The following is a 26,867-nucleotide window of genomic DNA, read 5'->3' on the forward strand; positions in this document are numbered from 1 at the left end:
TCTATCAGGTCGCCCCTCAAACTCCATTGACCCAGAGAAAACAATCCGAGTTTGTCCAACTTCTTCATATAGCTAATACTTTCCAAATTCAGGAGGACCTCTTCTGCACCCTCTCCAAAGCCTCCACATTCCTCCTGTAATGGGACAAGCACAACTGCACACAATACTCCAAATGCAGCTAGGCCAATAAAGCTGCCGCACGTCTTATACTTAATGCCCCTAGTGCCATGTGGTGGTATGACGGGGAATCTCGATTTGCTACAACCTTCTCATTTGCAACACCACTGCTCTGAGTCTCACCAGTCATGCCCTGACTGGTTTAAACCCTCCCTCATAGAACATGAGCAAATCTCCCCACAAAGATATTGGTCCTCCCCCCTCCAATTCAGGTGCACCCTGTCCCCCTTGTGCATGTCACTTTAATAAATACTGATGCATAGTCACGCTTTTCATTAGTGAATACAGATGAGAAATATTCATTTCAGATTCGCTTACATTAACCCCCTGATGGGGTAACATTTTCATGCAAAGGGTGGTGGGTGTACGGAACGAGCTGCTGGGGGATGTAGCTGAGACAGGTACTATCGCAGCGTTGAAGAAAGGAACATGGAGAGGACAGGTTTAGAGGGTTATGGGCCAAACGCAGGTAGATGGGCATGTTGGCCGGTGTGGGCAAGTTGGGCTGAAGGGCCTGTTTCCATGGTCAGGGTCACTCAATGTGTGTGGGATTTTGCCAGGCACAGATAGATCATTCATTTTCTCCATTGTCACATTGACCAGCCTTTAAAATTACTTCATCGGCACAAAGTACATCAGGATTGTGAAGGCCACTATATACATGGAATTATTGACAGTGCTGACACAGATTGCTTGGTTCACAGTGGGGGTGGAGATAGTGGAGGAGAGAGGCTGAATCTTATCTTTTTGCCTTTATTTCAAATTTGAAACATTTAATTCTATTTGCTATTAAATTGAAAGTTTGTGGGCCAGGTTGAGTTGAATGAAAGCTATGCGTACTCTGTGTAGACAAACTGATTGCAATACATTGGTAGCAACTATCTGGCTTTTGAGAAGGTTACAAAATTAAACCCAGTGAAGGGTGACAGATTGCAAGCAGAGGCCTCTGGGTTTTGCATGCAAATTTCTTTTGAGTTCTTTTGAATATGCAAATTGTCTCTTTTAAAAAAAAAAGATATATATAATAAAAAAGCACTTTATGATGAGTCTGTAAGCTGTTGCTCTGAATAGCAAACACTGTGCACTGCAGCATGGGTACTGATTTGTAATGAACACAGACACACAAATCCCAGCTACACTTCAACAGTCTATAAGGGGGAGGGATATAGGGAAATCTTCCGACATCAAACTTCAACTGCATCCAGATTCCACCAGCAGATTGTGCTAAATTTAGCTGCTTGGGTCAAAGGAGACATATTGCCAAAGGACTCCCTAGCTGAAACTGTCCTGGTTTCTATGTGTACAGGTTGTACAGCAAGAACATATTTATTAATACATTCTCTCCCCTGGTCTGCAGGCACTGGAAAGAAGTGTTTCTGCTTTGATTTTGTAATGATGATGGTTTCTGGTACCTGCCACAACTACAAAACATCTTTCACTGTCAGCCTTCCCTCCCAATCCCAAAAGAGCCTGTTTTATTTCTTTCATGCCACGTCCTTCCCCCATCTCTCCTCGTGCTTGCCGTGCACCGTGAATGAGCCCAGGAATGCGAGTTTAAATCCCCCATCTCACTCTGGTGCCCATTGTTCATGCATGAGGCTGTGGGGCAAGGCGGAGGTGGCTGTCTGACAGTGGGAGTGCGAAGGCCTTTCTACATGAGAGAGCGCGGCTTTCCTCACTGTGGGGGAGGATGCTGCTAACACTGCAGGTTTAGTTTAGTTCAGAGATGCAGCGCGGAAACAGGCCCCTCGGCCCTCCGAGTCCACACTGGCCAGCGATCCTCGCACATTAGCACTACTCTAACACACTAGCCACTAGCTCACGGGGAGAACGTACAAACTCCGTACAGGCAGCACCCGTAGTCGGGATCGAACTCTGACGTTGTAAAGCAGCAACTCCACCGCTGAGCCACCATGCAGGGGAAACCAGAAACCTGCCTTATCATGTGAAACTAAAGAACACTTTAACCTGGGGGTTGTGTGGAGACTACAAACCTATCTGAAAATGAGGGGGGAATGATGGCTGTGCCTTGGGGGCTAACCATTGTCCAATGCAGCCCAGATCCTGCAGATAATGTTCAATTTAAGGCGGCATGGTGGTGCAGCAGTAGAGTTGCTGCCTTACAGTGCCAGAGACCCTGGTTCGACCCGGACTACAGTTGCTTGTCTGTACAGAGTTTGTACGTTCTCCCCGTGACCGCGTGGGCTTTCTCTGAGATCTTGGGTTTCCTCCCACATGCTAAAGACATACAGGTTTGTAGGTTCATTGCCTTGGTATAAATGTGACAAGAAATTGTCACTAGTGTGTGCCGGATAGTGTTAATGTGCAGGGATCGCTGGCCGGCACGGACTCGGCGGGCCGAAGGGCCTGTTTCCGCGCTGTATCTCTGAACTAAACAAAACTAAATTGCTGGTACACAAAAAAGCTGGAGAAACTCAGCGGGTGCAGCAGCATCGGGCCGAAACGTTGCCTATTTCCTTCACTCCATAGATGCTGCTGCACCCGCTGAGTTTCTCCAGCTTTTTTGTGTACCTTCGATTTTCCAGCATCTGCAGTTCTTTCTTAAACTAAATTGCTGGTCGGTGCTGCGGTAGCTGAGGTGCGGGCATTAATCCCCCTGCGATACAGAGGGGGGAGTGCTCCAGCCGTGGCTCCTGGTTCGAGATTAGCACGCGCGGATATTTGCCGGGGGGGGGTGCAGGATTATGTACGGCCGTGATGCCTTCCACAGTCAACATGGCTGCCTTCCACTCGCAGGCATTCCTAGTAGATGCAGAGAAACACAGGGCTAAACAACTTGTCAGCACCAGCAGGAGATGCGAAGGAAAAAGAACAAAACCCTTTAAAATAAAATGCACAAGGGAGATTGTTATCTGAAAAATGGCCGATATACCCACAACTACGGGGAGATCGATAGAGAAGTAAAAATTCAAACACATTTTAGGTATTAATTCATGACTATAGAGACAGCCTGGGATCCCTGCTCCTTATTTTCTATCAAATAAAAGAGCAATGAACTATAAATATGAGTGTTCATGAATAATAGATTATCCACGACTTGCTCAGACCCTGCTGAGAATGTCGTGTTTAGTCATGTTCGGAGCGCTGGATTGGATTGCTGTACAGCGCTCCCTTTGAGATTGATTAAATGCTGTTGGTACAACTAAGGGTTCAGTCGGGATGTCGGTTGTGGCCCAAGTGTAAGCTGTGTGTCACCCCCCCTCCCTCCCGCCCATTGTGGGCCCTCTCCCCAGACTGCGAGCAGCCTGGCTACAAAACAGAAACTAAAGGGGGGGGGGGGGGGGATACTGAGATTGGCAAATGGCGTTTCGTGAGGACAGGGCCGCTCGCTATTCTCAGGAACCAGAAGTGGAGATTCAAAACATGCAGGTGAAGCAGACTCTGAGGAGGGGCAGAATGGTTAATACATTGGAATTACCAACTGGAAAATACAAATAACTCTACAGAAGTAGTGGGCAGTGACAGGTGATTTCCGTACAACTAAGACTCAACAATCCAGAGTACGGCATTGCTCACTGCACTGCTACCTGTTTGAAAATTGATGATTTTGCAAAGTGCAGTGTGACCACTGTTAATTCTATTTAATCAAATATTTTTTTCAGAATCTGGCTACTTTCCGTCTTTTACTCCATCTTTGGCTGCGCTTAAGCAGGTGGTGGCGAGCCACTTACTCGGGTCCAGTTCAGTTTAGAGATACAGCATGAAAACAGGCCCTTCGGCCCACCAAGTCCGCGCCAACCAGCGATCCCCGCCCACTTACACTGTCCTACACACACTAGGGACAAGTTACAGTTATACCAAGCCAATTAGCCTACAAACCTGTCCGTCTTTGGAGTGTGGGAGGAAACCGGAGATCCCGGAGAAAAGCCCACACAGGGAGAACGAACAGTCTCCGTACAGACAGCACCCGTAGTCAGGATCGAACCTGTGCCTCTGGCGCTGTAAGGCAGCAACTCTACCGCTGCGCTACCGTGCCGCCACGGGTTGTTGCCTTTCTTCTGGCGAAGGTATTCCGCAGTGTCGCTGAGGAAAGAACTCCAGGATTTAGGCCGGTGCTATTGAAAGATAGGCGATATATTTCCCTATCAGGGCAGTGTGTGACCAGGGAGGCTCACAGAGATGGTGATGTCCACGAGTGGTTTAAGCCTTTTTCATTCTTGGAGGCAGTAGTCATGGCTGCGGTAGATGTTGGCAAGAGTAGACGAGATGAGTCATGGTGGAGCATCTTGTAAAAAGTGCCGTCCACAACTTGGAATAAGTCTGTCGCCCTTCCTACAGGTGTAGCTTAATCGACGAATCCCTTCAGGACTATATATTAACATAATATTAATATATACTAGATTAACAGTATAATAAGTACTGTTGTAATGGTCTCCCTGATCAGCAGTGCAATCTACCCTCTCCTTGTGAATCAAAATGGGTTGACTGAAAGTAGCTGTCTAGAAAACAGAAATATATATTTTTTAATTTTATTTATTAGAAGTAAGTACAATACAGAGTGGTACCTCTTTTCAGGTGCCAAATATATGTTGACATGATACATTCTCTGTACAACTTCTTTTTTTTTCTTTTTTTTTAAAGAAAGAAATGAGAGAGAAAAATATAATAGAGAGTAGAAGAACGTGTAGTGTGTATAAAAAGAGAAAGAGATAGTGAGGAAGAAAAGTAAGAAAGATAAAGGAGCAAGAGAGAGGTTAGCAAATAGGAGATAGGAGATGAGTTTTTATATTGTTGACCATGAAATATAAGGGAGGGGTTACAGGCAACGTTTATCTATCTCAGGGAAAAAAACTAGAATCACCAGGGCTTCAGAAGGCACACAAACCAGGTACTGGTGAATGGGTTAAGTATGGATGGCTACTTGATGTTTGGCTTGGGACACGATGAGCCAATGGGCCTTGTTTCTGTGCTGTGCTTTAAGACTCTCTATCTTCGTGCGTTTGAGGCAGCAGAAGTCTGCAGCAGGGTGATGCCATCCGGTTCGACATCCGTAGGTGCCCGGCCTAAACAGGGCGCACGCTCCGGGCTGGCGCCAGGCTGCGGTGCTGCTGCGCTGCTGCTGCGCTGCTGCTGCTGTCTATGTATGTTGTTGTTCTCCTGATTGAGGTCCGTTGACAGGGCTCACCGCGGGGAGGTCGACAACATGAGCCCCAGACTCTCTGTCATTCTATGAAACATACTACATGGTGTAGGGAGGACTGTACATGGTTCATAGTTTGTGTCGAAACATGTGGTTCACAATCTGAAAGGGGAGACAGAGAGCACGGGCTGGGGGAGGATTACACAGGAGAGTAGGTGAGGAGAACAGGCAGATTTCCTGAATCCGATTGGTGTTTGCAATTAGTTGATAAGTGATAGGGGCAGAATTTGGCCTTTTGGTCCATCAAGTCCACTCCGCCATTCAATCATGGCTGATCTATCCTTCCCTCTCAACCCCATTCTCCTGCCTTCACCCCATAACCCCTGAAATCCGTACTAATAAACCATTCCTCTTCTTCCATTAGCATGAATGTTACTGAATTTCAGAGGCGTAGAACATACATTTAAGCTACTGACTAGAGATGAATCTCCACGTTCCTCCGGTATACAGAGGATGCGAAACATAATAGAGTCATTCTGTCATACAGCGTGGATACAGGCCCTTCAGCCCGACTTGCCCACACTGACCAACATGTCCCATCTACACTAGCCCCACCTGCCAGCGTTTAGCCCATGTCTCTCCAAACCTGTCCAGTCCGTGTACCTGTCTGACTGTTTCTTAAACGTTGCGATAGTCCCTGTCGCAACTACCTCCTCTGGCAGCTCGTTCCATACAACCCACCGCCCTTTGTTTGAAAAAGTTAGCTCTCAGATTTAGTTTAGTTTAGAGATCCAGCGCGGAAACAGGCCCTTGGGCCCACCGATTCCGCACCGACCAGCGATCCCTGCACGTTAGCACTATCCTGCACTCAGTAGGGACAGTTGATACTTATACCAAGCCAATTAACCTACAAACCTGTACGTCTTTGGAGTGTGGGAGGAAACCGAAGATGTCGGAGAAAACCCATGCAGTCACGGGGAGAACATATAACCTCCGTACAGACAGCACCCGTAGTCGGGATCGAACTCGGGTCTCTGGCGCTGCAAGCGCGGTAAGGCAGCAACTCTACCGCTGGCACCAGCGTGCCGCCCTATTAAATTCTACTAGATTCGTATTACATCTTTTCCCCTTCACCTTAAACCTTTGTCCTCTGTGGTCAGTGGAGGGAATGTACACAGGCTGTCTTTAGAGGAGCACAGGCTACTGGGATGACAATTTGAGCACAGTTGGCCGCTGACTTTGAGCGGACAAGAATACTCTTGTGTTCGTTTACATCCATAACGTGCTTAATGATTGCCGGGGAGTCCATTCTCCTCTTGATGTTCAGAGGTTATGCCTTCAGCTGCCTCGGATCAGAAATTTCCCCTCTGAACCCTCGCTCTGCACCAAGCTCCATGAAACCCATGTATTTGACATAAAGCATTAGCTGCCTTGGTATTACATTTTCTCTGATAAGAGTCCTCAAGGAGCTTTCGAGCAACTTACTATCCTTCAAGATGCCATATAAATATAAGTTGCTGTTGTTGTGGGAGTTCCACACAAACCAGGGAAGAGTGGGGAACTGTTAACGTGTCAGCTATCTGCTCCCTCTGATGGTGTATAGGTTGGAAGATTTATATTTGTTCTGTTTCAATGGCTATTTTTCATCAGTGAACGGGATATGCATTTTTGCATTGATGGGCTGGGTTAGCCTGTGGGGTCTAATCTCAGTTTTGTGCATCTTAAGTGCATTCTATGAATGTGAAAGCTATTTCACTGGCAGTTTTCCGCCATAACTTACCTGCTCATCCCCTTCTCTAACCCTCAAGGGGGTAACTGGAGTATAAAAATCTGCAATCTCCGCGGTGTGCTTTCTCTCAACTTTCTTACTGTCAGAACTCGATTCAGTTTTATTTTGTCTGCCTGTTATTTTTATCCTCCTCCAATCCCTAATTTCCAATTTACCGCTTTCATTTTGTTTCATTTCATCCCTCAATCCTCTTCCGTCTCGCATGTGACTGCTGCCTCGCTGGCCCCTAATAATTGACTATTTCTTGTAATGTGAAACTGCAAAAAAAACAATGTGGCAACAGCATCATGTCAGCATTAATGCTCCTCCCCAGCCCCAACCCATGTCCTCACGTTTCACCCCAACCACCAACGCCTTCTATGTGGAGGAAGGAACTGCAGATGTTGGTTTAAACCAAAGACAGACACAAAACAGCACCTCATATTTCGCTTGGGTAGTTTGCAACCCAGCGGTATGAAGAGCCGGCAGAAATGCTGGAGAAACTCAGCGGGTGAGGCAGCGTCTATGGAGCGAAGGAAATAGGTAACGTTTCGGGCCGAAACCCTTCTTTAGAGTGATTTCTCTAACTTCAAGTAACCCCTGCATCCCCCCCCCCCCCCCCCCCCCCCCCCCCCCCCCCCCCCCCCATCCCCCATTAAGTTGTTGTGCTAGTATCAGAGCCATCGTGTTGAGTCTCATTGTCGGTAACCCGTTTTCACCTAGGCAACGGCTAACAAAGGCCCTTTATCATTGTTACTTGTTTGTATATTTTTTATTCATGTATTCCATATGTCTCTATATCACCATCTATATCAAGGGTTCCCAACCTGGGGTAAATGTATACATTTGTTGATTCTGGATTTGGACATTTATTTTCTCATTGACTGACTGTGTTTGGTTCAGGTACCACGGTAACTGTTCATCATTAGTTGTTCATAAATAAGTGAAATAACATTGTTATGTGCTATTAAAGGTGTGGGGTAAATGGTTGGGACCCCCTGGTCTATATCTCTCGTTTCCCTTTCCCCTGACTCTCAGTCTGAAGAAGGGTCTCAACCCGAAACGTCACCCGTTCCTTTTCTCCACAGATGCTGCCCGACCCACTGAGATGAGCTTTTTGTGTCATCCTTCTATGTCCTTCTTTCAGTTTCCCTTTGACTGCCTGAAGTGCTACACGCGCTAAATTCTCATCGTACATCGTACAAATAAATTCCCCTGAATTCACAGATTAATTTATTAATAATTAACTTGGTATTAGTGGTCTTTCCCACAAACTAAAACATTGTCTTCTATCGAATGTTTTGACAGTGACACGGGGTAAGAAGCTCAGTCTTGTTTCGGAGCAATTATCCTTTCACCTCTGGGATAATGACAATAACTTGCATTGCCATAGCAACTTAACGATGGGTTAAAGCAAAGCAGCAGAAGAGGCTTCATGGCGCTACGAACAAAAACTGACAGCAAAGCAGAGACTGGAAGTGGAGCTGACAAACAAACTTGGTGGGCTTAAAGGGGAATCTCTTAGATGGTCTTAGAGGGGCTGTCCCACTGCAGCGACCTAACCCGCCAGTTCAGAAGAGTTTGCCCTCGACTCATACTCGCAGCATGGTCGACACGAGGTCCTAGGAGGTCTTTGTAACTCTCCTTCATGCTCAAGAGTAGTCCCCGCGTACTCGAGGCCTCAGCTAGGTCGCGGCGTTATTTCAACATGTTGAAAAATGCCCGTGTGTAAAAAAAAGTCGCCATGGAAAAAATCAATATTTTTTTTACTAGTAGGTTTAGTCGAAGTAGGTCGTAGTAGGTCGGCATGTTAGTCATAGGTAATCGAGGGTAGTCGTAGATAGTCTTCAACATAGTCAAAGGGAGGTCGAAGGAGATCGAAGGAGGTCGTCTTCACTCTCCACTATTCGGGGTCCAATTTTCCCGAAGCTAGTTGAAGCTAGTCTTCAACATAGTCGAAGGAGGTCAAAGGAGGTCTTCTACATAGTCGAAGGAGGCCTTCAACACGACACTTTTTCAGACTCTCCTAAACTCTTCTAAACTCGCCAATTAGGTCGCCGCTGTGGGACAGCCCCTTAAGTGTAGTTTAGTTTATTGTCACGGTACCGAGGTACAGTGAAAAGCTTTTTTGTTCCGTGCTAACCATTCAGCAGAAAGACAATACATGATAATATGTATTGAGCCATTACCACCGATCCATTTACAGTGCATGGATTCATGATGATGGAATAACGTTTAGTGCAAAGGGAAGCCGCGAAAGTCCAATCAAGATGGATAAAGGAGATCCAGTAGATGTAGTGGACTAGATATCTGGAAGGCATTCCATAAGATGGTGTAATAAACTGCAAAACATAGTTTGGGGCAAGGGATGGAGTTGGGGGGGGGGTAATATACAGTATTGGCATGTATAGGGGAGTGACGAAAGAAGAGAAAGCAGAGTCTGGATAATTGGATCATCCTCCAAATGGCAACTTGTGTGCCGCAGGAATCAGTGCTATGAATCTACATTGATGATCTGAATAAAGGCGAACCTGGACGATCTGGGTGTATTGCAGCTACATCTGCCCACGGAATGAAAGTGGGTGGGTTAACAGGTTGTGTGAAAGACACGCATAGAGCCTGCAAAGTGATTCAGAGAGGTTACGTGAGTGGGCAACAAGTTGGCAGATAGTGTATAATGCAGGGAAACGTGAGGTTATCCATTTGGAAAGAAAAACGAAAATCATACTTCTAACGTTGTATTAAGACAACGTGTGATTCCCTTCTCCTCCACACCCCGTCATTGTCATCCAGCAATGTAATTTACTGTGTACAGTGTTAAAATATTGGGGATGGAGCAAGGAAGCTGCTTGGATGGAGGTGAAGGTGATGTGATCAAAGCTCAAGGAAAATTTTCAACCTGATTCGGGAATCATAAGTTCATAAGTTTATAGCAGCAGAATCAGGCCGTTCGGCCCCAACAATTCTACTCCGTCATTCAAAATGTTGTGGTACCAGGATTTGGGGATCCTGGTACACGAGAAAACAAATGATCAGCAAGCAGGTACAGCAAGTAATTCGGAAGCTGAATAGAAGACTTAAGTTTATAGCGAGGGAAAGGCAACATAATTCTCAGGAAGTTTTTACAGTTTTCTACTGTGAAAGTGCCTGGAGTATTGCAGAGATTTACTCTTCACATTAGCAGAAGGATGTGTTTTCTTTGGAAACAGCATAGAGAGGTTCATTAGGTTGATTTGTGGGAGGAAGGAGTTGATGTACAAGCAGGTTGGACCCATACTCATTAGTGCATAGATGAGTGGGAGGTAATCTCAATAAAACATATCACATTCTGAGGGGGATTGCCGGGGTCAATGCTGAGACGCTGTATGCCTTTGTCAGAGTATCGAGAACTTAGTTCACAGCTTCAGAATAGGAGGTTGTCCATTTTCTGCAGTTTATTATCAAATGTCTTCCAGATATCCATTCTGCTGCATCCACTGGATCTCCCTCGTTCACCATGTCTGTCCCATTCTTAAAACACTAGCAAGCTTGCCAAACACAATTTACCTTGAGCAGGAACACTGATGGCTTAGCCTAAGAATTGCCTGGCTCAGCAGCTGCAGGTATAACCACCAGTTGTGCAGGGAATAGTACAGGATCGACAATCCTCCAAGTCTGCCGGAGTTTGTCGATAAGCTCTTGGTAGATTGCTGCAAGGAACTTGGGGGAAAAAAAGTTCAAAAGTGTATTAATACAACGTGTGATTTCCTTCTCCTCCACACGCCACCATTCTCATCCAACAGTGTAATTTACTGGGTACAGTGTTAAAATATTGGGGATGGAGCAAGGAAGCTGCTTGGATGGAAGTGATCAAAGCTCAAGGAAAACTTTCAACCTGATTCGGGAATCATAAGTTCATAAGTTATAGGAGCAGAATCAGGCCATTCGGCCCAACAATTCTACTCCGTCATTCAATCATGGCTGATCTATCTTTCCCTCCTATCCCCATTCTCCTTGCCTTCTCGTCACAACCCCTGACACACCCGTACTAATCTATCCCTGCTTTAAAAATATCCATTGACTTGGCCTCCACAGCCTTCTGTGGCAAAGAATTCCACAGATTCGCCGTCCACTGACCATAGGTATTCCTCCTCATCTCCTGCCTAAAGGAACGTCCTTGGAATGTGGAGTAATGCGACAGAGAAGAAGGGGGCTGGGGGTGAGAGGATTGCGTTGCTGGGCAAGAATGCAGAGACATGGGGGGCAGGGGCGAGGAAAGATTTGAATTCAAGGTTGAACATGTTTGAGTGGTTGAGAGAAGGACTGGAATTCAGTGCTTCGGACCAAACACAGGGTTAATGGTTGAGCAGGCCTTGGTGTGGGTTAGGCCACAGTAGGCCCCTACTGTGTGGAGTTTGGGAACTGGCCAGAAGGCCATTGGAATAAATGGGCTGAAGTAATATCCCAGCACAAAGGTGCCATTGAGAATGAAGCTGGTGGTCATTGTCAGGAGAAGAAACGGATGATAAATCCAAGCTTGAACCGAGACCTGGAACAAGTCCAGCCTTGGCTGAATGGATGAGAGGTTTCCCTCGTCTGTAGATAAGAACAACCCAGCTGAACAATGTGGTTTTAATTCAGCAGTGGTTTGGCAGCTGCTCGGGACAGCTGGTGGGGAAATTGAAAATATATTACATTAGGCCAACAGGATGTTCTCCTGACCTTGGAAGCGGGCCATTTTATCGTGTATGAGTCAAGGATACGATACCGTTTACCAACCCCACGTTGCATTTGCTCTCCTAACCCGAAGAGGGAGCTTTTATTGCATGTTCATAAGATCATAAGCGATGGGAGCAGAATTAAGCCATCAAGTCTACTCCGCCATTCAATCATGGCTTATCTATCTCTCCCTCCTAATCCCATTCTCCCGCCTTCTCCCCATAACCCCTGGCACCCATACTAATCGAGAATGTTTGTCCTCTGCCCTGTTTCCCAAACTGCACAGTGGGTTTTATCCTCTCAACCTCATTCTATTTATTCTAAAGGTACTTTGTAACCCTTGCAACATCTTCACTGGGAATGTTTGATGGGACTGGGAAGGGGAAGAGTTCCTCTGTATCTAACGTGCTGTGGAAGTAATTGACAGAAGGGTGTTTGTACCTAGCCTGAACTGTACCCCAACCTTGAGGTGGTTGATAGGGCAGTGGAGTGAGAGAGAGAGAGCTTTCGTTTGTATCTAACCTGCGATTGTCCTGGGAGCATTTGTACCGAGAAGGCAGACGAGGTTTGGACAAATTACTCACAGATAATGATTTTACTCGTAAGTCCATAAAAACATAAAAAATGAGTGGCTGACAAAAGAAAATTGAATTTACCAATAATAAAACCTGCCAGGGGCGGCATGTGCACTTGAGGAGAATAGCAGGAAATTAATTGTAAACCATTAGCAGGGTGTCAAAATAAAATATTCTTGTTGTAAACTGTAATGAATGTAAGAAATTTCCACAAATTTAGTGTGGATTTTCTGTCTCATTGTTCAGTGGTTTTGTAAATGGCTTTGTGCAATGAAAGATTGTTTGAGAAACTATGTCCTACAGCACACAGGTTTTATTTATTTTCTGTCACCGGTTTCCGACACTGACTCATTTCTTCTGTATAATCCAAGTGGGCATTGTTCCGCAGCAGCAGACTACCCCTGTTGGTGTCTCCCAAGGGTGAATTCTAGGGTGGGGAGTGTTGGACCGTAGTGTTGGATCCCATTGATGCCACTTGGAGAGATGATAGCTTCTGGAGGGGGCGGGCATCATTTTTTACTGCTGCCCATTGACCTGAGGTCGGGGATTTGAGGCTTCCAACGGCCGTTGGGTGGGCAGGGGCCAGAACCTTTGCCGCTTGTGATCAGGGCACGATGCACTGTGGACACTGCTCGTTGTTGAAGAAAGCTTTAGAACACGCCACAAAGATTGGGCAAGGCAATCGGGCGACACGGTGGCTCTGCGGTTGAGTTGCTGCCTTACAGCGCTTGCAGCGCCAGAGACCAGGGTTCGATCCCGACAATGGGTGCTGTCTGTATGGCGTTTGTACGTTCCCCTCCCGTGACCTGTGTGGGTTTTCTCCGAGATCTTCGGTTTCCTTCCACACTCCAAAGAAGTTCAGGTTTGTAGGTTAATTAGCTTGGTGTAAGTGTGACGGGCCTGTCCCACTTGGGCGACCTAATCCGCCAGTTCTGGTGAGTTTGCCCTCGACATACTCGCAGCATGGTCGACACAAAGTCGTAGGAGGTCTTCGTAACTCTCCTTCATGCTTGAGAGTGGTCTCTGCGTACTTGAGGCCTCAGCTGGGTCGGGGAGCTTTTAGAGAAGTTGTGTGCAAACATGTCTTCGAGAAATGATGTGTAAATGTGACCCTTAAGCCCCTGTCCCACTTACATGTCCTTGGCACGCTAATTACGCAACCTCGTGGTCACGTTGAGGCGTGACGTGACGTTCCCGTGAAGGTCGCGCGCGATTTCATGCGTTCGCACAGCCGCCTGGAGTGCTTGACGTCATTTGAAGATGGACATAAAATGCAGGAGTAACTCAGCGGGACCGGCAGCATCTCCGGAGAGACGGAATGGGTGGCGTTTCGTGTCGAGACGTTTCTTCAGTCTGAAAGAAGGGTCTTGACCCGAAACGTCACCCATTGCTTCTCTCCAGAGATGCTGCCGGTCCCGCTGAGTTACTCCTGCATTTTGTGTCTATCTTCAATTTTCTTGGCCCCGCTCTGGGAGTATAAGTGGGGGCGGATCCGGGCCGCAACGGCCGTGAGCCCCAGGCCGAGCTCGGCAATCGTTTGCCTGCGTCTGCTGTTGTTGGAGGTGAGACGTTGCATCGCCCCAGGGTCTTGGGCCTGTCCCACTTTGGCCGTCAGTTGCGTGACAGGCCGTTGGCGCGCGAAGATTTCGTTCGCTGCAAAAATTTCGGAGCCCCGCGCGATATCGCGCACAACTACATACCCCTCCGCACTTCTCAGTGGGACCGGCCACACGATGCCCGCGCGCCTCAACGCGACATCGAGGTCGCGTAATTTGCGTGCCAAGGACACGTAAGTGGGGCAGGCCCTTTATTGTCTTATCCTCATTGAAATTCCCACTAAAAGTGTATTCAGAATGTCGCCAAATTCTGTTTTGTGTTATCTTTATTACTTGGAGTTTGGAGCCCGTTGAACTGCAGTTGTTCACACGACTTGTGAGGATTTTAACCATCACAAGTGTGGGAGAGACACAGATACATCAAGTCGGTTCATCTCACTGACATCAGATCACGCACAGCAAGATTCATTAACGTCAGTGTTCCTCCCAGTGGCACTGAGATGTGAACTCCTGCCCAATGGGAATTTCACTCAGTGGCAACGTCCCGGGGCTACAATACCTCTCTGATTCTGCGGAATAAAGGCCTAGTTAGTTTAAGGAGAGTAATTGGGACTTTCATCGGCCGCCCTTGAGACTTGGCTCTCTGTGTGTATTTTAAGAACTGTAAATGAATATTGATACTGGTAGTCATCAAATGGAGTGGCCCCGTTGTCAGACTCAGTGGCTGTGTTCAATGGAACATCCATACGTACCAAAGATAAGCTCATTGTGTATCTAACAGCTGTCAGGCCTCGTGCAAAGTACAAGCAGGTTGAAGAGCCATGCAGCACGGAAACAGGCCCTTCAACCCAACATGTCCGTGCTGCCCCATCTCAGCTAATCCCATTTGCCCTTATTATCCCTCTTCCAACCTATAGACAATAGACAATAGGTGCAGGAGTACGCCATTCGGCCCTTCGAGCCAGCACCCAAAGAAATATATTTTAAATGGTGTACTTACAAAATTGTACCTGCCTCAACCAATTCCTCCGGCAGCTTGTTCCATCTTCGAGCCACCCTCTGCGTGAAAAAGTCCTATTGAATCTTTCCCCTCTAGTGTGTGCATTCACCCAAACTAAACCCCTTGGCAAGATTTCATACACCTCCATAAGTTCACCCCTTAGTCTCCTCCCTCCAAGGAATAAAGTCCAACCTGAATTCCTGATAGAGGTCGATGACAATACAATAGTCTGAGTAGAACCTGTTCCCAATGTGGAAATGACAGATCTTTAAGGTGAGAGCGGTAAGGTTTGAAAGGGGATGTGCGGGGCAAGTTTTCTGCATATAGAGGTGTTGGGTGCCTGGAACGCGCTGCCAGGGGTCGTGGTGGAAGCTGATATGATAGAGGGGTTTAAGAGGCTTTGCAATAGGGGCATGGATATGCAGGGAAATGGAGGGATATGAATCACATACCGGCTGAGGAGATCAGTCCCTTGAGTCGTGGCAACATCCTCGTAAATCTCTTCTGCACGCTTTCCAGCTTAATGACATCATCCCTGGCATCATCAGTGGGTGACCAAAACTGAACGCAATGTCCCAAGTGCAGCCTCACCAATACCTTGTCTTCTTCTTTTGTGTGGCGTGCACAGCTTAAAGTTGTTGGACAACTTGTTCTATTTGATGAGGCGTTCCACACCAGGACATCTGAAATGTCCTCATTCTTCAGGGAACGGGGATTCCCCTCCTCCACCATAGATGAGGCTCGCACCAGGGTCTCTTCCATACCCCGCAACACTGCTCTCTCTCCCCATCCCCCCACTCGCAACAAGGGCAGAGTCCCCCTAGTCCTCACCTTTCACCCCACCAGCCGGCAAATACAACAAATAATCCTACGTCATTTCCGCCACCTCCAACGTGACCCCACCACTCGCCACATCTTCCCATCTCCCCCAATGTCTGCCTTCCGCAAAGACCGCTCCCTCCGCAACTCCCTTGTCAATTCTTCCCTTCCCTCCCGAACCACCCCCTCCCCGGGCACTTTCCGTTGCAACCACAAGAAATGCAACACCTGTCCCTTTACCTCCCCCCTCGACTCCATTCAAGGACCCAAGCAGTCGTTCCAGGTGCGACAGAGGTTCACCTGCATCTCCTCCAACCTCATCTACTGCATCCGCTGCTCTAGATGTCAGCTGATCTACATCGGTGAGACTAAGCGGAGGTTGGGCGATCGTTTCGCCGAACACCTCCGCTCGGTCCGCAAGAACCTACCTGACCTCCCGGTGGCTCAGCACTTCAACTCCCCCTCCCATTCCCAATCCGACCTCTCTGTCCTGGGTCTCCTCCATTACCAGAGTGAGCAACACTGGAAATTGGAGGAACAGCACCTCATATTCCGCTTGGGGAGCCTGCATCAGGCGGGCATGAACATTGAATTCTCCCAATTTTGTTAGCCCTTGCTGTCTCCTCCCCTTCCTTAGCCCTCGAGCTGCCTCCTCCCATCCCCCAGCCCCCGGGCTCCTCCTCCTCCCTTTTTCCTTCCTTCTCCCCGCCACCCCCTATCAGTCTGAAGAAGGGTTTCGGCCCGAAACGTTACCCATTTCCTTCGCTCCATAGATGCTGCTGCACCCGCTGAGTTTCTCCAGCATTTTTGTGTTCCTTCGATTTTCCAGCATCTGCAGTTCCTTCTTGAACACTTTGTTCTATTTGATCTTCCGTTTGTGCAGGTCGAGTTGATTGCATTAGTCGAAACCACGTGAAGGTTGCAATCTTCCAACCCACCAATATTTAGTGCAACATAACAACCCAACGTATATACTCAATGCCCTTCCTAATGAAGATTGGAGAACTATATACTTGTACTTCAAAGTCTCTCTGTCTTACAACACTCCCCTGGTCCCTATCGTTCATTATGAAGTTCTATCCTGGTTTGTCCTTCAAAAATGCAACGCCACACATATCTCTGAATGAAATTTACCCGTCCCCAGCCCATTGACCACCCACTGTGCATGTTGATAACTTTCTTCATGGTCTATAATGCCACCTATTGTCGTGTCATCAAACCACCCGAAAGGCAATCTTCCACCACCGCCCTCTGCTTCCTACCATCAAGCCAATTATGTATCCAATTAGATCCCTCTAGATGTGTAGGAAGGAACTGCAGATGCTGGTTTAGACCAAAGGTGGACACATAGTGCTGGAGTAACTCAGCAGCATGAAACATCACCCATTCCTTCTCTCCAGAGAGGCTGCCTGAGTTACTCCAGCACTTTGTATCTATCTTCTATCTCTCTGTGGAAGCCATGCGCTCCAACCTTCCAGTGGACCTTACTATGCAGAACCTTATTAAAGGCCTTGCTGAAGTCCATATAGACGACGTTACAGCCCTGAGTCACCGATGTTCTTGGTTATTCAACAAACGCCATCAAATTCAGCGGATGTAATCTCCCCCTATACGAACATATGCTGACTATCCCTATGAGACTATCAGCCCGAAACGTCACCCATTCCTTCTCTCCAGAGATGCTGCCTGTCCCGCTGAGTTACTCCAGCATTTTGTGTGCATCTTCAGTGTAAACCAGTAATCTGCAGTTTCTTCCAACACATCTAGTCTTTCCAAATGCATGTACATCTTATCAATGATACCCTGCTAAATAATGCAGCCCCCTTCAGTATTCTTAGCTTGCAATAACTGAAATAAACATACATATAGCTGTTGAAAAACATTTATTTTTGAAAATAATGCAGGAAAAATAACCTTGTTATTGTCAGTCTGAAACACTTTAGCCCCTAACCTCCTTTCCCATATTGACACAATTATCTTTATAATGCAATTTTCTATTACATGAGCTTCCTTGGGAATGCAATATAGAGTTATGGCAGGACTACCTGTCCCCAGTCATAAGGTCATAAGTAATAGGAGCAGAATTAGGCCATTCGGCCCATCAAGTCTACTCCCGCCATTCAATCATGGCTGATCTATCTCTCCCTCCTAATCCCATTCTCCTGCCTTCTCCCCACAACCCCTGACACCCGTACTAATCAAGAATCTATCTATCTATCTCTGCTTTAAAAAATATCCATTGACTTGGCCTTCACAGCCGTCTGTGGCAATGAATTCCACAGATTCACCTTGCTCTGACTGAAGAAGTCCAGCGGACAGTGTAAAACAAGCCGTAGCCCACCTCGTGGGATTCCCATCACCTGGCACCGTGCGGTCAATGTGGACGCTGAGAAATGTTCAATCGCTGCCTGTTCACCAGATGATCCCCTGAAACATCTGTTTTTGCTCTGTCTGAGCTGCAGAACTTCAGGGCATCCCAAGCTTCGGGGACTTGAGGGGATTGGTTTCAGCTGCAGCCCATCAAGAGATTTCAGGAGTGGAATTTCTGTTGATTCGTCTTTCCCAGGACATTCCGAGCCATGTTTCCCCAAGTGTCCGTCTTTGTATCTAGTGTGGCCTGACTGCCAATCCATCCCACTGTGGGAGACTCCTTGGTACAACACTGCCATCTGGTGCAGAATGCCTGCAGTTGCAGCTACCTCGCAAGCTTCCCAAAATCCCCTGATTGATTGCAGATTGCAAGGGCTTCAGAATCGAATAGATCGCAGCCAAATGTGTCTGTGAACAAATTTGGTTACTATTACATTTGGTCGAGAACAAAACATACAATGTTTATAGTTGTAATTCTGAAATGATGATTTTTTACTCAGGACAAATGCAGCATAGGTTAAAACTGATTGAAACCCCCTGCACACGAGCCATCAAACATGACCAACAATTTCCACAGCAAGATAAGGGAGAAAAGCTCTCTCCTCATCATCTAATATCCCCACGAGAGCTCTGGTTAGATACAGGGTAACATTCCCTCCAAACTGTTTTATCAAACTCGTCCGGGGCCAAAGATTAGATACAGATTAAAGCTCCCTTTACACTGTTCCATCAGCTATTCCTGGGATATGGAAGTTAGATGGAGAATAAATCTTTCTCTACACTGTCCCATCAAACACTGTCAAGGATGATTCCTCCTAGCAGGCAAATCAGACCATTTCCAAAAGATTTGGTCTCCATTTATCGACTTATTACAAGTATAAGGTGCAACATAACTTGGAAAATAAATGGATTCAGGACCTGGTGAGGGGTGTGTAAAGATACGACGTATGTATATCCCTTTTATCTTATTTTACTTTCTTATATATTCGATTCTCTATTTTTCTCTTTCTTTTTCTTTGTTTTTTTTTTAACTCTTTTTTCCCGTGTTTTACGTTTCTACGGGTCTCCCTTGACCAGTCTTTCACGCACTTACTATCCTATCTAGCTCTCTCTACTTTCCTTCTTTTTGAAGTTTAAAACCAGAAGTGGTACAAGAAATGTATTATGTTATTGTTGGCTTATATCACTGTAATGTACATTACTTCTAATAAATAAAATATTAATAAAAAATTAAAATTAAAAAAAAAAACACTGTCAAGGAAGTATAGCATGGCCTCGATCTAAAGCCCTGAAAGAACTGCCCATCAAAAACTGCCAGGACAGATAGTGCACATATTGGACAAACTGTAGAACTCACACAACACAGCCGTTCAGATATTCCTTGGGCCGCTACCCAGTTTAATGGGATCATAGAAATTTACATCAGAAGAGAAGACCATTAAATACATCACGTCCCTTTTAGCAATTTTTACTTCGTTTATTCCCAATGACCAATCCTAGGTTCATAGGCAGGAGCTCAATCAGATAGATTTCAACTCCGTGGAGCCAGTCTGCTTCCAAAACAAAACCCTCCAAACCTCTGATAAATTAAATCTGTGTCCCCTAAGGATCGACTTTTTTTTTCAGAGCGGAATAGTTTTTTTTTCAATCCTATTTTTTCATCCAGCTCACGCAGAATTCGGAATGCCTCGGTTAAATGTCCCGTAATTTTCTTCTCAGAAAACAATCCTAGCGCTGCGGTACGGTGAATAAGTTAGATTTGTATCAAGATGCCTGTGTTCATATCATACTGAGGGGCCGAGGATGCTGAAGGAGTTTCATTTCAAGCAATGAAATGAGGCTGGAATAGAAGGCGGATGGTAACTATGAAATTGGTAAATGTCTTCAAAACTAATCTGGTTCACTAATACCCTTGAGGGATGGAAATCTGCCATCCTTGCCTGGGCTGGTGTAGACGTGAATCCCGATGCATCAAAGCTGTTGATTCTTAACTAGCTCAGGTGAGCAGCAACTGGAGATGGGTAACTAACGCCAGTGACGCCCACCTCCAATGATTAAGTGACTCATTATGTCATCATTACACAGCTCTTCCATCAGCCTCGTAAAATTCCACGTGCCTTCTCTGCCGCTGTCTGAGTGATCACAGATTCCCGTGACGTGGAGCGCTTCATTAAACACTTGTCCTGTGTCCGCCAAGGTCCTGCTGGATCTCCCGGCCGCTAACCATTTTTAATTCCTCTTCCCATTCCCATATTGCCCTTTCTTTTCTGTCCTGGGCCTCCTCCGTTGCCAGAGTGAGGTCACACGCAAACTGAAGAAACATTGCCTCATGATCCGCTTGGGTAGCTCACAACACAACGGTATGAACGTTGCATTCTCCAATTTTAAGTGGCAAACCCATCTCCCATTCCTGTGCCCCAACCAGCACCCCCCCCCCCCCCCCCCACCCCCACCACCATGTTCAGCACAGACATTGTGGGCTGAAGGGCCTGTTTCTGTTCTGTGTTCTGTGCTGATTGCTTTTTGGTAATGTAAGCTTTCCAATGCTGGGAGCTGAATATCCATGGATATTCAATATCTAGGAAGGACAGGCAAAAAGGAAACAAAGATGAGATTACATTTTTCCACATGGTTGAAGTCAGTAGAAAATATATATGATGGTAAATATGGAATTTGTCTGGCTGGTGCTAATAAGTACCAAAAGGTGGAAGACATTAGTGGCATAAGCCTCCGACATTAGTGGCAATGTAGGGGATGACAGCAAACAGGAAATTGGGGATGCATGTAGCAGGAATATTTCAGTAGTCATCGATGACCTTAATCTACATATAGATAAGGAAAACCAAATCATCAATAATATATTTATGTACGTCACAATATGTTGAGCAGCTAAAAGTAGGTATGTTACAAAACCTACCTGAATCGTCATTGTGAATCTGCCCTCAGCCATGTCCGCGATTTTGGCGCTGTTTGGAGGGGGCGGGTTTAAAACGCGATTTTTACTAGGCTGTTCTAATCGCAGATGTTCAGCCTAGTAAATCATTAAAGAAAAATCGCTGCAAGACCCGGTCGCAAAAGGTATTATTAGTTTTATAGGCCTCGATAATATAGTTATAATAGTTTTAAAATTACTGTCTCACTCCGCAACCTCTCGCAGCCCCAGGGTTTTATAAAGCAAACAATTAAAGCATGAATTTTTACATTAAAATGGGCACCCCTGTATATCAAGTTATGCAGTAGTTCCTTTGAGAATGAGTATTTTTCTCGACTTGAAGGCACTAATCCAGCGCGCGATGAACGTTCTAAACCAGACATGAACCCACTAGAAAGCCGATTTCATTACGCAATTGAACACTGGCCTATAAATTAATGTAAATTAGATATAAAAATCATGTTATATTGTGAATTATTTGTGAATAATCTTTGGACACTTAGGCTATTTAAAAATGTTAATCTTTCCTTAAGAAATGGGCTTTTGACTATCCAAGATCACAGCTTTTTTGTAATGTCCATTGAAAATCAATAGGGAACAAGATGCTAATTTCCGAGTATGAAAATGGCCATAACTTTTTTAATACTTGAGATATGAAAGTGAATTTGGTGTCAAATTAAACTTATTGTTATGCTTTATCTGATGAGATAAATTGCAGACTTGATTTTTAAAATCTCAAAATTTTGTAACATTGCTACTAAAAGGGGAACAGGCTTGGGCAACAACAAAGCATGAATTAATGACCTTGTCATGCAGGTCCTTTGAGAATGAGTGATCATAACATGATGAGAAATTTTCATTACGGTGGAAAGTGAAATAGTTCAATCCAAAACCTAGATTGAAACAAAGCCATGAGTTGACAGTGAAAGATTGGAAAGGTTCAATAAAAGGCATGATATTGGGTTAGGCAACGGCAACCATTTGAGGAATGAATGCAGAAACTGCAACTTATCCATTTTTGCCTGTTCTCAAAACACAAAAGGAAAAGTGATCCGATTGTGGCTATCAACAGAAAACGATTAGATCCACAGTGGCGCTGTGGTAGAGTTCCTGCCTTATAATACCAGGGACCTTGGTTCGATCCTGACTATGGGTGCTGTCTGTTCGGAGTTTTATGTTCTCCCCGTGACCTGCGTGGGTTGTCTCCGCGAGCTGCGGTTACCTCCCACGGTCCAAAGACGTACAAGTTTATAGGCCAATTGCCTTGGTAAAATTGTACAACTGTCCCTAGTGTGTGTAGGGTAGTGTTAGTGTGGTCGGGGCGGACTCAGTGGGATGTAGGGCTTGTTTCCATGCTGTATCTCTAAACCAAAGTAAATAAAAGTCATATTCCAATTGCCAGACCCAGTGGCCAACGTGAAGGTCGGCAACAATTTATATTTCAGCAAAGGAGAACAAAGCATTTGTTGAAGAGAAGAAAATAATGTAAGAATAAATATGCAGGGTGCCTAAATGCGTACTGTAAAAGTGTTGGTCCCTACAGTCAGATTCAGGAGAATTCATAGTGGGAAACATGCAAATGGAAGAGCAATGAAATAAACACTTTGGTTCTATCTTCTCAGAAGAGGACACGGGTAATCTTTCAAAAAAATTAGGAAACTAAAAATAAATGAAGGTGGGAACTGAAGGAAATTAATCCGAGGAAGAAGATAGTGCTCGAGAAATTTGTGTCACTGAAAGAAGATGAATCTCCGGGGCCTGATTACTTGCACACCAGAGCAATGACTTTCCAGAATCCAGTAGATTATGGAACAGTTGCCGCAGATTAAACAGTAGCAAATGTAACCCTCTCAGTTATAAAAGAGAGTGTGAGACATCATAAAGCTGCAGAGCAGTGGGGAAAGTGTTCAAGAAGGAACTGCAGATGCTGGAAGATCGAAGGTACACAAAAATGCTGGAGAAACTCAGCGGGTGCAGCAGCATCTATGGAGCGAAGGAAATAGGCGACAAAGGAAGGAAAAAGGGAGGAGGAGGAGCCCGAGGGCGGGGGGATGGGAGGAGACAGCTCGAGGGTTAAGGAAGGGGAGGAGACAGCAAGGGCTAGCAAAATTGGGAGAATTCAATGTTCATGCCATCCGGACGCAAGCAACCCAGGCGGAATATGAGGTGCTGTTCCTCCAATTTCCGGTGTTGCTCACTCCGGCAATGGAGGAGACCCAGGACAGAGAGATCGGATTGGGAATGGGAGGGGGAGTTGAAATGCTGAGCCACCGGGAGTTCAGGTAGGTTATTGCGGACTGAGCGGAGGTGTTCGGCGAAACGATCGCCCAACCTCCGCTTAGTCTCCCCCAGTGGGGAAATGCTGGAGGCAATTGTAAAGGATGAGAGAAAGGAAACTTAGAAAACGTCGAAGATTAGACAAAGTCAACAAGGATTTCTGAAAGAGAAATCAAATTTGACAAGTTTACTTATGCCCCTGTCACACTTAGGAAACCTGAACGGAAACCTCTAGAGACTTTGCGCCACACCCAAGGTTTCCGTGCGGTTCCCGGAGGTTTTTGTCAGTCTCCCTACCTGCTTCCACTATCTGCACCCTCCGTTAACCACCTGCAACCTCCGGGAAACGCACGGAAACCTTGGGTGGGGCGCAAAGTCTCCAGAGGTTTCCATTCAGGTTTCCTAAGTGGGACAGGGGCATAATTAGGGTGGCGCAGCGGTAGGGTTGCTGCCTTACAGCGCCAGAGACCTGGGTACGATCCTGACTATGGGTGCTGTCTGTACGAAGTTCGTACGTTCTCCATGTGACTGCGTGGGTTTACTCCAGGTGTCCTGGTTTCCTCCCACATTCCAAAGACCACAGGTTTGTAGGTTAATTGGCTTGATATAGATGTGAATTGTCACTGGTGTGTAGGATAGTACTAGTGAACGGAGATCGCTGGTCTGCGTGGAGCCGGTGGGTTGAAGGGCCTGTTTCTGCGCTGTAACTCTGAACTAAACTAAACTATTGGAGCTTTTGGGGGATTTAACTGCTAGAGTAGATGAGAGAATCAGTGGATGTGGGAGTATTTGGATTTTCAGAAAGTTTCTGATAAATTTTCACAGAAAAGGTTAGGGCGCAAAATTAATGAATTCTAATGCAAAATTAATGAGTAATGTATTGGCGTGCATCAAGTATGGGTTGACTGTTTGGATGAGGGAACTAATTAATGGTTCAAAGTTTTCCGACCGCACTGAACTGAGTGGGATTATAAATTGTGAGGAGGCTGCAAAGATGTTTCAACCTGGTTTACAGAGGTGGAAACAAAGCAATGACAGCTGACTATGTAACTATAAGGTGTTTGGGAAGACAAATTTGAGTAGGACATACACAATGGATAGCAGGGTGGTCGAGAGCATTGGGTCGCTGCACAAAGGTGCGATAGTGTACACGTTGCTGAATATATATCAAAGCAGGAGATAAATACATTTCTATATATGCTGTAAAAACAAGAAGAGTGCATGAATATGGTATTGACATCGATGATCATCCGTGATAGTACTGAATAATGTAGTGGGCGTGGTGGGCCGAATGGCCTACCCCCGTTCCTATTGTGTGCGCCTCTATGTTTTTCTGTATTTCAGTCGATATCTTGGTTTCCCTGCAGTGACTCCACTTCAAATCACTTTGGTGGTTGTAAAGAGCTTGAGGATGTCCTGAGGTTGTGTGAAGCACAGTATATATATTCATGCTTTTTCCTTAACATGAGCAATGCAAACTTAAAAATCTGGAATTATTGCAAAGGTTCTTTGCCGGGAGATGGCTGCAGTCCATCCCCCCCCCCCCCCCCCGGAACGGCTCCACACGGGTCGAGAAACATTCCTGCAAATTTGCAAACATGTGGGATATGGCGAGGGGACGGCCCGGAACTTCCCCGAAGCAGAACTGAAGGAATGTGCAGTCGGGAGAAATCTTTCCTCCGCTCTTGTACACACACTGCAAGAACTCACTCTCCCCTTCGCCCCTGGTCTTCCACGCATCTGCTACTCTCGCCCTCGTTGATCTTCGGACACAAGTGGCATCTGGGATGTGAGGGAGGGTGAGGGGTAAGGAGAAGGAGACAATCTTCTTGGTGGACAATATGCGATCTGGACTGTGGTGGATTTGTACCAGACCTCCTGTGGCAACTGAACAACCGCATCTAAAACCACATAGCTGTGGGAGTTTTCTTAAAGCCACCTGTGGCTTTCATCCCAGCACGATTCACTCTTAACTTGCAGCTCAAGTTCCTGTTGCAATATAAAACCTCAGCGATCCCTCCTATCCGCCCCCCCTTTATACCAATGTGTCTCCGACTGAGTCATGTCGTTCTTCTCTGAACCTTTTCTAAAATTCTCTCTCTCTCTCTCCTCTTTTCTCTCTGCTACGCTGGTTTAATTTTACATGCTTTTCCCCTGAGGGGAATCTGATTGACCATATTCTAAAGAGTGCAACTGAACACTTGCACTCCACTGGTTCTCTTGTCATTCTTCCAGTCTCCCACTCCCCTGACTCTCAGTCTGAAGAAGGGACTCGACCCGAAACGTCACCCGCTCCTTCTCTCCAGGGGTGCTGCCTGGCCCGCTGAGTTACTCCAGCATTTCGTGTCTATCTCCTTATCAGGCTTTGACATAAAGTATAAAGAAACTCTTCGGAAATACAGAATACCAGGAACCAGGACATCTGGGATCTCCCACTCGATTTGCCCCAGCATTGACTATGTAGCAATAGACTTGATTGACCGCTGGAAAAACATGTGTGCTTACTTAACAACAGTTGACTTCATGGCCTTCAATTGAAAAACACTGCACTTTCCAGGATGCAGTGGTCCTGATCTTAAAGCAGACTCCAGCTGTGATGTGGAACCTGATATCATTTGCTCTTCTACTCACTCAGATACGCAATCATGTGAGATCCTTGATGTGATAGATTCGGCACAGAGCACAAGAGCAAATCAGTGATGCTAAACCTCGTGAGACCACAGTTCAAATGTTCTGCTCAGTTTGTGGTCTCCGTAAACAGGAAAGGATGGCGTGGAAGAGCTCAGAATTATTGCCATTTATTTGTGAATTCAATCATTTGCATTTATAGCAGCACTGTCAAATAACATTTGACGCCAAATTAATTAGGAAGTGACCTAAAGATTAGTCGAAAGTGAGACTTTAATAAGGGCCTTTAATAAAGTGGAAAGACAGGGCTAGAGAAGCAGAGGGTTTGAGAAAATCGTACCGCACCTTGGGGACATCTGAAAGCTTCTTTGCCATCAATGGAAAGGTCAAAATTGGATGCACAAGATGACAGATTGAGAAGATCTTGCAGGATTGAAAGGCAGGAGGAAGTTGTAAGGAAATGAAGAAACAGGGGTTGGAGAGGATGAGAATGTTAAATTGAGCCTTTGTCCAACTAAAGGCAGTGAAGGTTATTGAGCGGATGGTGATGGGGGAGTGAGGATCTGTGTTGAGTTTGAGTTCAGTTTATTGTCACGTGTACCGAGGTACAGTGAAAAGCATTTGTTGCGTGCTAACCAGTCAGCGGAAAGACAATACATGATTGCAGTGGAGCCATCCACAGTGTACAGACACATGATGAAGGAAATAATGTGAATAATGTCTAGTGCAAGATAAAGCCAGTAAAGTCCGATCAAAGATAGTCCGAGGGTCACCAATGAGATAGATAGTAGTTCAGGACTGCTCTCTAGTCATGGTAGGATGGTTCAATTGTCTGATAACAGCTGGGAAGAAACTGTCCCTGAAACTGGAGGCGTGCGTTTTCACACTTCTGTAGCTTTGGCCCGATGGGAGAGGGGAGAAGAGGGAGTGGGCGTGACTTGTCCTTGATTATGCTGCTGGCCTTGC

General features: G+C 46.0%; 1 protein-coding gene across 6 annotated transcripts in view; it reads left to right on the forward strand.

Annotated features, from left to right (window-relative positions):
- Positions 1-26,867, forward strand: part of camta1a (calmodulin binding transcription activator 1a) — an 810,948-nt gene that overhangs the window by 699,465 nt on the left and 84,616 nt on the right. The gene's annotated exons all lie outside the window — the stretch shown is intronic.

Source organism: Leucoraja erinacea, chromosome 30, assembly GCF_028641065.1.
Source record: "Leucoraja erinacea ecotype New England chromosome 30, Leri_hhj_1, whole genome shotgun sequence".
Lineage (NCBI taxonomy): Eukaryota > Metazoa > Chordata > Chondrichthyes > Rajiformes > Rajidae > Leucoraja > Leucoraja erinaceus.